Here is a 13515-nt window from a genome sequence, read left to right on the forward strand (position 1 = left end):
TTCACAGACCAGTGACTGGAGAACAGTGACACTTAACCAGAGAAACAGCATCTGTACCTTACTTTACGGTTTACATACACTATCTCCTTACTGAACTACTGGAGGCAGGGAGTAGTCAAGCAGGATAAATGTACAAAGTTTTGTGAAAAGTGAAGCACTTCACTCAATTTTAGTTGTTATTAACTTGGAAATGGAAGAATAAACATAATTTAAAGAGAACTGACACCCAGGATAGGTAAGTAAATAGCAAAAGGGCACTTGGTTTTCTTTACATGAGTTCAAGTCTCTTTTATTCCTTCAATATTTATTGAACAAAAGGCAAGAGCTAAGCATTTGTCTTCAGTGACCTACAAGATATGAGACATAAGCAAACAAAGAAAAAGAGAAGTCTAAGCACTATAATTAAGGTAAAGATACCTAGAGATTTCACAATAGAGAGAGAATATTTCAAGCTTGGGGTGAGCAGACAGATCTTCACAAAGGAGAAAACAGTTGAAATGGCTTTGCAGTATGTGTGGAGTTTGGATAAAGATCATACTCCAGGTAACAGCACAAGGCAAAGCAGAGAGATGAAGAAACACAGGTGTGGGGTACAAGGTAACTCAGTCTTGCTAAAGCACAGGATGTAGGCAGTGCTGGGCTGACAGACTGGAAAACAGGCTAAAGACAAGCTATAGAGGGCACCTGAACATGTGTGTAAGGAAGCTGAGGCTCAGAACACTGGCAACTGGCATTCCTGCTCAAAATTCTTTTTTTTTTTTTCAATAAATTTATTTATTTTAGTTGGGGGCTAATTACTTTACAATATTTTTTTCCTAAAGGAATTTCAGAGTTTTGCATTCTTGGGATAATCTGACAGATCTTAATAGGGAGGGTAGAGAAAAAGTATAACTAACCATCAACCTCTAAGGTTGTTAAAAAGTAAAAGTTTCAAAAAAAACAGGTGGGTAACAATGGAGTAAGTAAAGGAACTGACCATAGGGGATAAAAAATGAGAGCGGCATCAATAACACAGCAGAAGCCCTCAGCTTTCACCTGTCACAAAGCGGCAGTACATTATTGGAAAAAGAAGACATAGGTCAAGTGAAATAATAAACTATATAAACTGTATCCCATGACACTAAAGTAATGTTCAAGGTGATCACAGAAACACTGACTACAATCTCTGTGAAACTACGGGAATGAGGACACACAAATCCAAGCAATGAGAAGAATGGTTAAGGGTCGTGCTGTCAGCCAGCACCTGCAAAGCTCTGCCCTGGGCACCACTACAAACAAGACAGATCAAACTGCCTGCTCGCAAGGGACTTACATTCTTGGGTAGGGAAGACAAACAACCAAATTGATAAAGAACCTGAAGACAGAGAAGAGGGCCAAGCAGAGAGCTCTATGGCCTTCTAATATTTGGAGGTCTGATGAAGAAGGCTGAGAAACAGACATACAGTTAGAAGAAAAACAGATCACCTGACCTGCCTCTTGAGAAACCTGTATGCAGGTCAAGAAGCAACAGTTAGAACTGGACATGGAACAACAGACTGGTTCCAAATAGGAAAAGGAGTACATCAAGGCTGTATGTTGTCACCCTGCTTATTTAAATTATATGCAGAGTACATCATGAGAAATGCTGGACTGGAGGAAGCACAAGCTGCAATCAAGATTGCCGGGAGAAATATCAATAACCTCAGATATGCAGATGACACCACTCTTATGGCAGAAAGTGAAGAAGAACTAAAGAACCTCTTGATGAAAGTGAAAGAGGAGAGTGAAAAAGTTGGCTTAAAGCTCAACATTCAGAAAACTAAGATCATAGCATCCGGTCCCATCATTTCATGGCAAATAGATGGGGAAACAGTGGAAACAGTGGCTGACTTTGTTTTTCTGGGCTCCAAAATCACTGCAGATGGCGACTGCAGCCATGAAATTAAAAGACGCTTACTCCTTGGAAGGAAAGTTATGACCAATCTAGACAGCATATTGAAAAGCAGAGACATTACTTTCTCAACAAAGGTCCGTCTAGTCAAGGCTATGGTTTTTCCAATGGTCATGTATGGATGTGAGAGTTGTACGGTGAAGAAAGCTGAGCGCCAAAGAATTGATGCTTTTGAACTGTGGTGTTGGAGAAGACTCTTGAGAGTCCCTTGGACTGCAAGGACATCCAACCAGTCCATCCTAAAGGAGATCAGTCCTGGGTGTTCATTGGAAGGACTGATGTTGAAGCTGAAACTCCCCAATACTTTGGCCACCTCATATGAAGAGCTGACTCATCTGAAAAGACCCTGATGCTGGGAAAGATTGAGGGCAGGAGGAGAAGGGGACGACAGAAGATGAGATGGTTGGATGGCATCACTGACTCAATGGACACGGGTTTGGGTGGACTCCAGGAGTTGGTGATGGACAGGGAGGTCTGGCGTGCTGTGGTTCATGGGGTTGCAAAGAGTCGGACACGACTGAGAGATTGAACTGAACTGAACTGATTGTGATATGGGGAGAAAACAAGACAGTGGTTCAAGACTGGAGAGGCTGAGGGGCTAAGCAAAGTGAGGATGGAAAACTGACTACTGGCTTTGGCCCAGAGATGGCCTTCATAGAGGGTGTTGTGACAGCTCAGCATGAGTGTGCTAAAGAAGCAATTAGAGAGACAGTGCGACTCCTTCCAAGAGTGTGAGAGGGTAGGAGACAAGGTAAAAAGGTTTTTCAAGGAGGACCCCCTGATTTTTTTTTAAAAAAGGCTGATTGTTGAGGTGCGGTTAAGATACAGGCCACGCAGAAAACCCAGGTTCTATCCCTGGATTGGAAGATCCCCTGGAGAAGGGAATGGCAACTCAGTCCAGTATTCTTGTCTGGAGAATTCATGGACAGACCATGGTCCACAAAGAATCAGACATGACTTTTCATTTTCACTAACACTTTCCCTTTCAAGGTACAGGCCAATGGTGCAAGAAATTGGAGTAGATAGACTAAATGATGATGAGAGTGCCCTGAAAGGACCAGAAGCCTACACACATAGAATGGATGACCACCTCGAAGGGAAGCTTCTTAACTTGGGAGGTAAATATGATACACCCAATACTCTAAATAATGTTGTTTATCATCAATTGCTTTACCGCCATCACTTTAGAGTAGGTCAAAATGATCAAAGGCATTACTAAGTATAAAGCCCTAAATAATTTACTTTCTTCTAGTAACAATGGTAAAAAGTCTGCACTGATTTTTACCTAAAAGCTATAGTCATTTAATACATTTTCTACCAATCACATAAACAAGAATTAAGACAAATGAACACCTATATATTTTATTGCACATACCAATAATATTGGAACATTTATGAATATGAAAGAGAACAGTAGTTTAAAGCCAGCAATGCCACTGAGAATGATCAGATCATCAGAATAGAATCTGCAATGCCAAACTACAAGTTCTAAACCCCCATAAGACAGTCTCTCTGACAAGTCAAAACATCAGGAAAACCTTTTAATAATTTGTAAACTACTGAAAATATTCCAGTTGTTTTGTAATTTTGAACACTCACTTCCACAGTCCATATCTGTGATAAACAGCATTGGGAGGCATTTGTTTTGTTTTCCCTAGTGTGCATTCATAGCAACAGTCTTATTCACCCTAGAGTGCAGAATGAGATAAAAGTGAGGGTCTGAAGTTATTACTAGAAAGATCCTGTGGCTTCTCACAATCAGTTCAGTCGCTCAGTCGTGTCCAACTCTTTGCAATCCCATGGACTGCAGGCACACCAGGCCTCCCTGACCATCACCAACTCCCAGAGTTTACTCAAATTCATGTCCATTGAGTCAGTGATACCGTCCAACCATCTCATCCTCTGTCGTCCCCTTCTCCTCCCGCCTTCAATCTTTCCCAGCATAAGGGTCTTTTCAAATGAGTCAGTTCTTCTCACAATATAATCAGTTTTATATTGTAACTGGCATTCACAGGAAATAATTTGGATTATGTAAAAAGAACTGAATTTGGTTACAAAATCTTATTAAGGCAAGAAACAAAACAAGCTCTCAGAGAATAATAGTCTACCTTCACCTAATACTTCTCTCTCCTTCATTTTTATTTTCATCTCTCATTTGCAGATTTTCTCTTTACATTTGCTTCTCTAACACCGTGTCATACTTGTTTACATTTACAAACTCCCTTAGAGTTTAATCCTCACATCAACACATTTTACAGACATTCTCATATGAGCAGTGATAAAAGTGAATGAAGATCAAAGACCTGAGTGGAACAGTCTATCAAATTCCAAGAAGGCCAGTTTTATTTCCTTGCCATTAGCACCATAGATGCCTCTCCCACTGAGCCCACAGCTTTAGCAATGTTTTCTCGTAAGATCCAATGCCTGACACCCACTTGCCACTGCACTGGATAATCTGCTCACAAAGAGGAGAAACCTGGTTCATCAACAAAGCACCATCCAAAAGTGGGGAGGAGGGCTGTATTTTCACTGTCACCAGCTGGTCATCAGGTCATTTATAAGAGCAAACTGAAGTCATGAGGCCCATATAGGATGTCTCTGACCACAGCTTTTGTTGCTCACAATGGCTGTTCTCAGAAAGCTGTTCTCTAGTAATGCAAAGAAGGGGAATTTAGGGTCCATTAAGGTAGTCATGTATGGATGTGAGAGTTGGACTATAAAGAAAGCTGAGCACCGAAGAATTGATGTTTTTGAACTGTGGTGTTGGAGAAGACTATTGACAGTCCCTTGGTTTGCAAGGAAATCAAACCAGTCAGTCCTAAAGGAAACCAGTCCTGAATAGTCATTGGAAAGACTGATGCTGAAGCTGAAACTCCAATACTTTGGCTACCTGATGCGAAGAACTGACTCCTTGGAAAAGACCCTGATGCTGGGAAAGACTGAAGGCAGGAGAAGGGGTCAACAGAGGATGAGATGGTTGGATGGCATCACTGACTCGATGAACATGTGTTTGAGAAAGCTCCAGGAGTTGGTGATGGACAGGGAAACCTGGGTTGCTGCAGTCCACAGAGTCGCAAAGACTTGGACATGTCTGAAAGACCTAACTGAACTGAACTGAAGGATCCATCTGCAAAGATTTGCTCCAGATCTTTGGTAATCCCAGAAACTCAGGCTAAACTGCAGCTCAACATACACACACACAAAACAGTGCCTTTTCATGTCCCAGTGCTCTTTTATAAAATATAACTTTAGACTTCTCAACAGGTGATATACTACATCATTTCAGCTACCATGAAAAACAAAAACAAAACTTGTCTTTGAACTGAATCTCAAGAGAAAAACGCTTGAATCTTGACTGAGATTTGAACTTGAATATCAAATCTGAAAACTTAAGTAACTAGCATGCTAATTGAGGGCGATGGGGATGGTGGTAAAGATGGGCAGAGAAATGAAACTGATACCTCACTGTAAAAAAAATTCCTTAAAAATCTGTTCCTAACAGTATTTTTCAAAAACAGTGAAGAAGCCTGTGAAGAATGTAAACCATCATTGCACTACAGCAGGCCAGGACAGTTCTTGAATTGAGCTTATCCTGGGCAAAAAAAAAAGCAAGCAAGACCAATCAATTTATCAAAGTTTGTGTCTCTTTTATTTGGTCCATACCATGTTTTTCTATGGTAACAACCACCTACAACATTGTTCATATCATAATTATTCCATCAGAAGCTCCTCCACAATGTTGGCTGAGACATGTCAGCAACAGTGGCAGCCCTGGAATGTTTTCATATGATCTTAACAAGTCCCAACAAAGCACACCTTAGGCACCCACAAAAGCATCTGAAATTAAAAACCCATGCTTTGCAAGCTTCAAATGGCATACTGAGCTCTCAAAAATGGTTTAGAATGTTAAATAGTTAAAAGGATGTAAGTTTCCCTGAACATTCACTGTCATATACACGGTTCCTTTCAAAACCTCAAAGCAAGAAGATTAAGCCTTACTAACCACAAAGTGTCAACGTTCTAGCTTTGGTACCAAAATGTGTTTTTAAGAAAGAAAGAAAGAATATATTATTATAGCTGGAGGCAACAGGATTTTCTACCATCCTTAATTTTTAAATTAAACAGATACATATAGGAACCTATCTTGTGTCCAAATCAATAGCAAAGCGGAATCCAGAGACCAAAGGAAAGAAGAGTTTTCTATGAAGAATGACCTTAAACATTTTCAGTTTTTATGTTTAATTTAATAAAAACTCCTCAGCCAAAATCCACAGGAGTTTCCTGTATAAGTCTGGGTTCCAGCAGAAAATAGACTAAAATGAAACTTGGGAAGAATTTAAATAAACAGACATTACAGGTAGAGGCAGGGTATAAAGGAACAAGAGAGACAGAGTAGTACCCTGGGCCTGCTAACAGCCAAGTTTTCACTGAAGTTCAGTCTGAAAGGCCTGAGGGAGTAATTACCAGAATCCAGGAGAGTCCCTAGAGGAGGGCCTGAGGCAACCCTGAGTGGGGGCAGCATTCTCCTCCCCTCACCCCAGTTTCCTGGCTGCTCCCACTGCCTGCCTCCAACTAGGAACCAAAGGGCTCTTAGAATTTGAGTCTGCTGTGGTCCACACTTGGCAGCAGGGTGGCTACCTGGACAAAGCAGACCTGGAGGCAGGAATCCTGTTACTGTATAGTTAACTAGCCCACACTCTCAGTGAGTTAAAACAAACAAAAGCTCCTGCAACCTTCAACCATCTCCTCCTTCCTACACGTTCTGATTCTGAGTTTAAGTATAAAATCACAGCTCGAATTTTCCAAAAATAAGAGAGAGAGAAAGAGAATGCCGGCAGCTATGTGAAAGAAGATTCTGGATTACCATACTTGAGGTTTTTAAGAAGTAAATACTTTCTTGCCTAAAGCACCCGAGAGAGACAGGCTGAGAAATGTTCCCCCAAATTACCAACGAATTTCCAAATATCAGAGGAAAGAAAGGAGTCCGATGCCCCACCTGCAAGGCTAGAGCTCCCAGAAGCACCAGTATCTCCCTCAGACTCTGCTCCTTTAACTAGAGGTGAAGACAGAAACTGATGTGCCCAAAGACAAAGTGGTATCCCTTTGATTCCCTGCCCCTAAAAACATAAGACAAAGTGGTACCCCTTTGATTCCCTGCCCCTAAAAACATAATTCTGGGTTCTGTAGTCAGTGACACAGAAAACATCTGAAACAAACAACAACAAAGATAAGAGCATTTGCTGTGGTTATATGGACATCTTTTTCTTTGATGATTTAATCATAAACAATTAGGCCAGATATCAAACCCCACAGACTCAGAACTTGTTAACTACATCTGGCTACTCCATATTCTGTCACTCGATGGGCCTAAGCACATATATTCAAGAAGACATTTCTTGGAATTCAGTGGAAGGTTAAAATTTTCATCCTTCCTTCTGTCACAGCAACTGCTCATTCATTCATTCACTCATTCAAATAAACACAAGAATATAATTCACTTGCAATGTACATTCACACTAAACTTAAACTGTGGTCACTATGGACTCTAAAGATTTCAACTGCATTTGTAAGATAGCCACTTAAAAAAACAAAAAACGAAACATAAGGTCAGTATAAAATGATCCAGCATCGCAAAGGAAAAAAAAAATGCTTCAATAAAAACCACAAACATGAACCACATTAGTGGCCCAATTTTCAGTCACATTAATCAGAAAGGAGAGTCAGGTGCAACACCAGTGCAACATTTTTTAAAGGAGAATTTTTTGAAAAGTGTAAGAATCTAACTAATGCAAATGCTCTATGACAATAAAAGAGCTAGCATGTAACTATAGTCTGGGCCAACAGGTGGAAGGGGAGGGGTTTGCCAAATCCAGTAGAGTACAAATATTAAATCATACAGGCTTTATCAAATAAATATCCTGAAAAAGACACATTTAGAAAGAAGAAAATTCACACCTGAGAAGCTAAAGCAAATGACAAACCAAGAAATAAGGCGATTTAATGAGAAATCTCCTTATGAAACTGTCAATTTAAAATAAAAATATCACTGTGGAAATAAATCCAACATGCCATTCATTTCTGTAGCAAATGCACAGTTAAAACATTAGAGCCAGGGAGGGAGAGCCAAGCATCCCATCACTGACTTCAGGCTGAAGTTCAATGATTACTGCCGATGAAATGTTCCAGCCAAAGTTTTTAATTTCACTCCTCTGGAAGTGAGGGAAGCTGTTTGTTTTAGATGTGAGCTATTTCCAGGAATTCCACCTCTTCTTTTCAAGGAAAGTGGGAGTTGTACTTTGATAAATGTAATGTGGAACTTGTAAGGAACAGTGTTAAAAGAGTCATTTTATTTATGATTACAACTACAGTAATACAAACCTGGACACTGGCAAAGGGCACTCAGAAATGAGAAATGTTCAGTGTTATTAATAGCTATAAAATAAAAAGTAAAAGTGAAGATTGGATAGAAATTCACAAAAACTTACCAGCATCAGCTAAGCTTGGGCTAAACTGTGCCAGATTAAAGTTTATATTCTTCACTTTGTCACTGTACTCATTCATTCCATAGCCATTTATGAATTAATACTTATGCACAAGTTATGATACTAGGTACTGGGGAAATAGGTGGGAATAAGCTAGACAAAAATTCCTATTTTAGTAGAGCTTTCTTGCAATTTGGGGAAGATAGACAATAAATAAGCTGAAGGATATGTCAAATGGTAAGCACTATGGAAAAAAATTACACTGAGAAGGGACTATAGGGATTGTGGTAGTTGCTGCTATTGTTTAATTGCTAAGTCATGAGGGACTCTTTCGCAATCCCATGGACTGTAGTCCACCAGGCTCCTCTGTCCATGGGATTTCCCAGGCAAGAATACTGGAGTGGGTTGCCATTTCCTTCACCAAGGGATCTTTCTGACCCAGGGATTGTGGAAAATGTTCCAATTTAAATTAAGGAAAAGTCTCAGTGAAAAGGTGACACAAGAGAAAATACTTCAAGGAAGTGAGAGAACAAGCATAAGAGGAGGGGGGAATGCAACAAAGGGATCGTGGAATCCAGGGTTCTTGGGTCATAAGGGTGGGAGGCACATGTTGTAGCCAAGTGGGTCAGAAGCATGGAGGCAGCAGAGGAAGTCAGAGAGGTGAAGTCTCTATGTCTGGAGATGGTGGGTGTTGGCTACAGAGTGATCATGTAGCATTTGCACACCTAGTAAGAACGTTAAATTTTAATGAGTGAGATGGGAAGCCATAGAAGGGGGATTTTGAGCAGGGACGTGTACACTCTGAATGAAGGTTTTTAAAGCACCACTCTGGCCTCTGAATAAAGAATAGACAGAAGCAGGGAGACTTTGGGAACTATTAGGATAATTCAGACCAGAGACACTGGTTGAACCAGAGTAGCAATAGTGAGTGTGGTGAGAAGTGGTCACTTCAGATAGATTTGGAAAGTGGAGAACTGTGGACAGAACCAATGTGTAATTAAAGAGAAAGAGAGATATCAATGAAAACTGCAGTTTTTGGTCTGAGCAACTGGAGAAACAGAACTGCTATTAAATGAGATGGAGAAACCTGGAAGAGCAGTTATTGGAGTTGTTAAAGTTTGCAAAACTTATCAGACATCCAAATGAAGATGTCAAGTAATCAGTCTGATTACCTGGCAGGAGTTTGCAGGTTCAAGGAGAAGTCCAAGCTAAAGATATAAACTTATTAGCTAGCAGTCAGCAGTATATAGATGACATTTAAAGTTACAAGACCTAGTGGTAAATAAAATACTAAGTGGGCCACACATAGACTAAAGTAAGTGTCAGATTCTGACTGAAAGCCCACCATCAGATGCAGCTGTACAACTGAAGTATATCAACTCATTTGCCACTACAGAGCGTGCCACATGATGCAGTTAATTGTCATTTGCCACTCACTGATAGGGTTTTGATATGAGTCTGCAAGCAATTGACTTATCATGGTCTCTGTGCAGTGAAACCTCTCTGCTAATGATAATCTATATTTGCAGTCACTCTCCAGTGCTAGCACCACCTCAGTTCCACCTCAGATCATCAGGCATTAGAATCTCATAAGAAGCCCACAACCTAGATCCCTCACATGCAAAGTTCACAGTAGGGTTTATGCTCCTATGACAATCTAATGCCACCACTGATCTGACATTCTCCTGGTCCATGGTCCAGGGGTTGGGGACCCCTGCTCTAAGCCTGCCAATGAAAATAATTCATACTTGTGTAAATGATTTAATCCTTTTCACTCTTGCACTTAAATTAAAAAACCTGATGACCTGAATAATCTTTAAGGATGGAATATGAACCCCCTTCCATTTATATCTTTAAAATTCAGAGAAAAAAGTGAAACTAGGTTGTTTCCACTATGATCCTGCAGTCACTTGGCCATCCACACAAGCGCAGTTCTGCTCCTTTGAAAGTCGCTTGCCCAAAATGAAAAATATTAAAATTTTAATATCAAAATTTAAATTGCAAACATATTTATTGTATTTCCACTTCAATGCCTTATAAAAAGTTTATATTGAAAATCTTTTCTAAAATGTTCACTGGCTGCCCATCACACAGAATTTAAAGGTCCAAATGCCTCTGCCTAACATTCAAGGTGTTCCGTAGCCTGGTTCCACCCACCATTTTAAATGTACTCTCAAAGCACACAGAGACAATTGTCAAAAACTTCCTTCCACATCTTGCTTCCAAGACTTCTCTCATGCTGCTGATTCCCTTTCAGACACATACTTTCAAACCACCAAAATCCCATCTAAACTTCACTAACTCAAATATCAGACTTCTCAAAAAAAAAAGTTTCTGATCCCTGCCGAGCTGGAATTAATCTCTCTCCATCCTATACTCCTGTATTATCTTGTACATTTGCTACAGTGTTTATCAGTGATAACAGACTAGCCTCTTATACATTAAAGTGCCAAAAAAACTGTCTTAGTGAGCTTTTCACACCCAGCATAGGTCCTTCCACTACCACAAGCTGATGTTAATTCTATTAAGGGACCAAATACAATGAAAACTGAAAGCATTTAAATGGTCCTTTCCTTGTTTTTCTAAAACTATACCTTAGATGAAATGTATACTCACCCAGGTTAAAGCTACAAGGTCCAAGTCGAAGATGTGTAAATTGCTGGATCATTCAAGGAAAGAAAAACCAAACCAAGATGTCTCTTTATTCTTGAGACAGAAAAATGGATATTCCCCCCAAACTCTTGTTCTCTTTCTAAGGGGTTAAAAACAATCAAATCTTGGCAGTGGAATAGCGTAAAAAGTGCCAAGTACAAGGAGGACAATGACTTCTTAATGACTGGACTGTAACAATCATTTTTGTCTCTTTTGAATTGAAAGGGAATTTAACCTCCAACATCAAAATGTCAGGCATCTCCAATTCCTCATCATGGTGGTAGCTAGAAAAGAATGCACTGACCATGACTGCTTCAGAGAAAGGTCAATTTCTTTTGTTTTCTATCTTCTTTACCATGCAATCCCCTAACCTCCTCAAGGAAATGTGAAGATGCTAAGATAAATGCTGGTAGGTAGATGAAACAACCATTTTGCATAATCTAAACAGCAGGTACAGATAATGTGCTTCCTGCAAATTTCTACCATGAGAAAAAAATTAAGTATGATGCCTTCTAGCAAATTAATAAGATGATAAATCTTAAAAGCAGTGAAGAAACTTTCCCAAGCTAAAAAGCACCTCATAAAAAAAATTTATCATTCTAGATGCTTTTAGAATATTCATTCTGAAAACAAAGTTAAATTAACTCCAGAATTTCATATTTGTAGCCCATTCCTGTAAGGTGCCTAACACAATCCTTAAAACAGAAAAATAAGTAGCAAAATCAAAAAGTCACAGGAAGAAACTGTTTTTTTTTTAATATCAAGGAATATCATAAATTGGCCCTATACTTCTGCATTCTTCATTATGCACACTCACTTTACCAAAAGTATGTAGCACACCAAAATGGTATTTCCAGAAGTGGCCAGGGAATAATAACCCTAGTTTGAATGGAAAAATAAGAAGTCGTGTCAACAAAGATCAGAACTGGGCTCTGAACCGCAAACCAGGAAAATGGAACGAAACTCAAATGGAAAGGAAAGCAGAAAGTATGATTGCTCCTAAAAGAGTTTTAGAGTCTTAATCCCTAATTTACTACCTGCACACAAGACACCTGTCATGAGATCTTTTTCTTCTATATTAAAAGTAGTATGTTTCAATTAAAATTGCACAAAGTATCAGAAACTCTGACATCAGCTGGCCTCAAGACATATCAAATACAGCTGTTTGTTTTTAGTAACTGCATGAAATTTTACCTGAGAGGTTTCAATTCTCCTTATATGTATTCTCATAATAAAGTAAAGCCTGTTCAATTTTCCCCAAGTGCTAGCTTTACTGATAAGAAGAGAAGAGAATAAAGGAAGAGATGGAAAGAAGGCAGGCGGACAGGCTGTCTGGGCATCCTGCAGAGCTGAGAGCACTCCAAAGGGGCATCGGCCAAGCCCACTCCCAGGGCAGGAAGGAAGATAAACTCCAGGGCCCCATACCTCCAAGAGGAGGTGGCCAGTCACATTCCTCTCCTTGCCTCTCCCCAATCCCACTGGGGAAGCGCTCAGAATGTGACGTGGATTCTTCCTCAGCTGGCACAAGGCGGGGACTAAAGAAAGATATATATTCCATAAAAATCCATTTTACAAACCTGAGCCTATGACAGTGTATTAGGTTCCATAAATGGTGCATTACATTACAACAAATGTGTCTGCTTCACCATATGTTTCAAGAATACCTCAACCTGTTTTTCTTAAGTTTTAAACGCATTTGCCTGCATTTAAATTTTAATACTAGGGAAACATTTTTGTGCAGGAATTTTTACTTTTCAATCCCTATCCTTGGGCAGCTAATTTTAAAAGAATACAATCAAATTATATTACCTAGAAAAAAAATCTGAACATTTACTTTCCCTGGTATGAGAGCTGGTGTTTTGTTTATCTGAAAACAAACAACTGACAGAACCGAAACTGTCAGTTGCTGAAGTGAGGCTATATCTCAAGCATTTCAATCTTCATATCCCATTTCTTTTAAGAGGAAAGACAGAAGCAGTCAGTATTTTGTTTGCTGTGTATTTTTGTTTTGTTAAATTTCTCAACATACTTGAAATACCCAGTGGTTTGCAGTAATATGGAAAAGTTACCACAAGAAAAAAACTCCAAGAATAGAATATCACAATTCTTGAAACATCAACAGTAGAAATGTTGGTGAGAAAATCTATTCTTGTCCTTCTTTTTTCAACAGCAAAATAAGTATGAAAAGAAAGGGAAAACATCTTGTTGAAACTCACAGGAAGCACACACTTCTCTGGAAGCAACTGGAAGTTCTCTAGTACCGGCTGTCCTGGCTGGAATCCAGTGACTGGAGAAAGAAATACCTCCTAATCTAAACAGAGATGTCTAGCAAAGTAAGTCAGACAGAGAAAGACAAATATCATATGCTATCAATTACATGTGAAATCTTGAAACATGATACAAATGAACTTCTTTACAAAAAGATTCACAGACACAGAAAACAAACTTATG

General features: G+C 39.4%; 1 protein-coding gene and 1 long non-coding RNA gene across 24 annotated transcripts in view; both read right to left on the reverse strand.

Moving 5' to 3' along the window:
- KDM4C (lysine demethylase 4C) overlaps positions 1–13515 on the reverse strand; it is a 435647-nt gene that overhangs the window by 285790 nt on the left and 136342 nt on the right. The gene's annotated exons all lie outside the window — the stretch shown is intronic.
- LOC145510187 (uncharacterized) lies at positions 750–7774 on the reverse strand. Its single transcript, XR_014056865.1, has 3 exons — positions 7073–7774; positions 4853–7031; positions 750–2276 (listed from the first exon to the last, which is right to left on the reverse strand). It is a non-coding gene; the product is annotated as an uncharacterized LOC145510187 (long non-coding RNA).

The sequence above is a fragment of the Giraffa tippelskirchi genome, chromosome 1, assembly GCF_054371585.1.
Source record: "Giraffa tippelskirchi isolate mGirTip1 chromosome 1, T2T-mGirTip1v1.2.pri, whole genome shotgun sequence".
NCBI classification, from domain to species: Eukaryota; Metazoa; Chordata; class Mammalia; order Artiodactyla; family Giraffidae; genus Giraffa; species Giraffa tippelskirchi.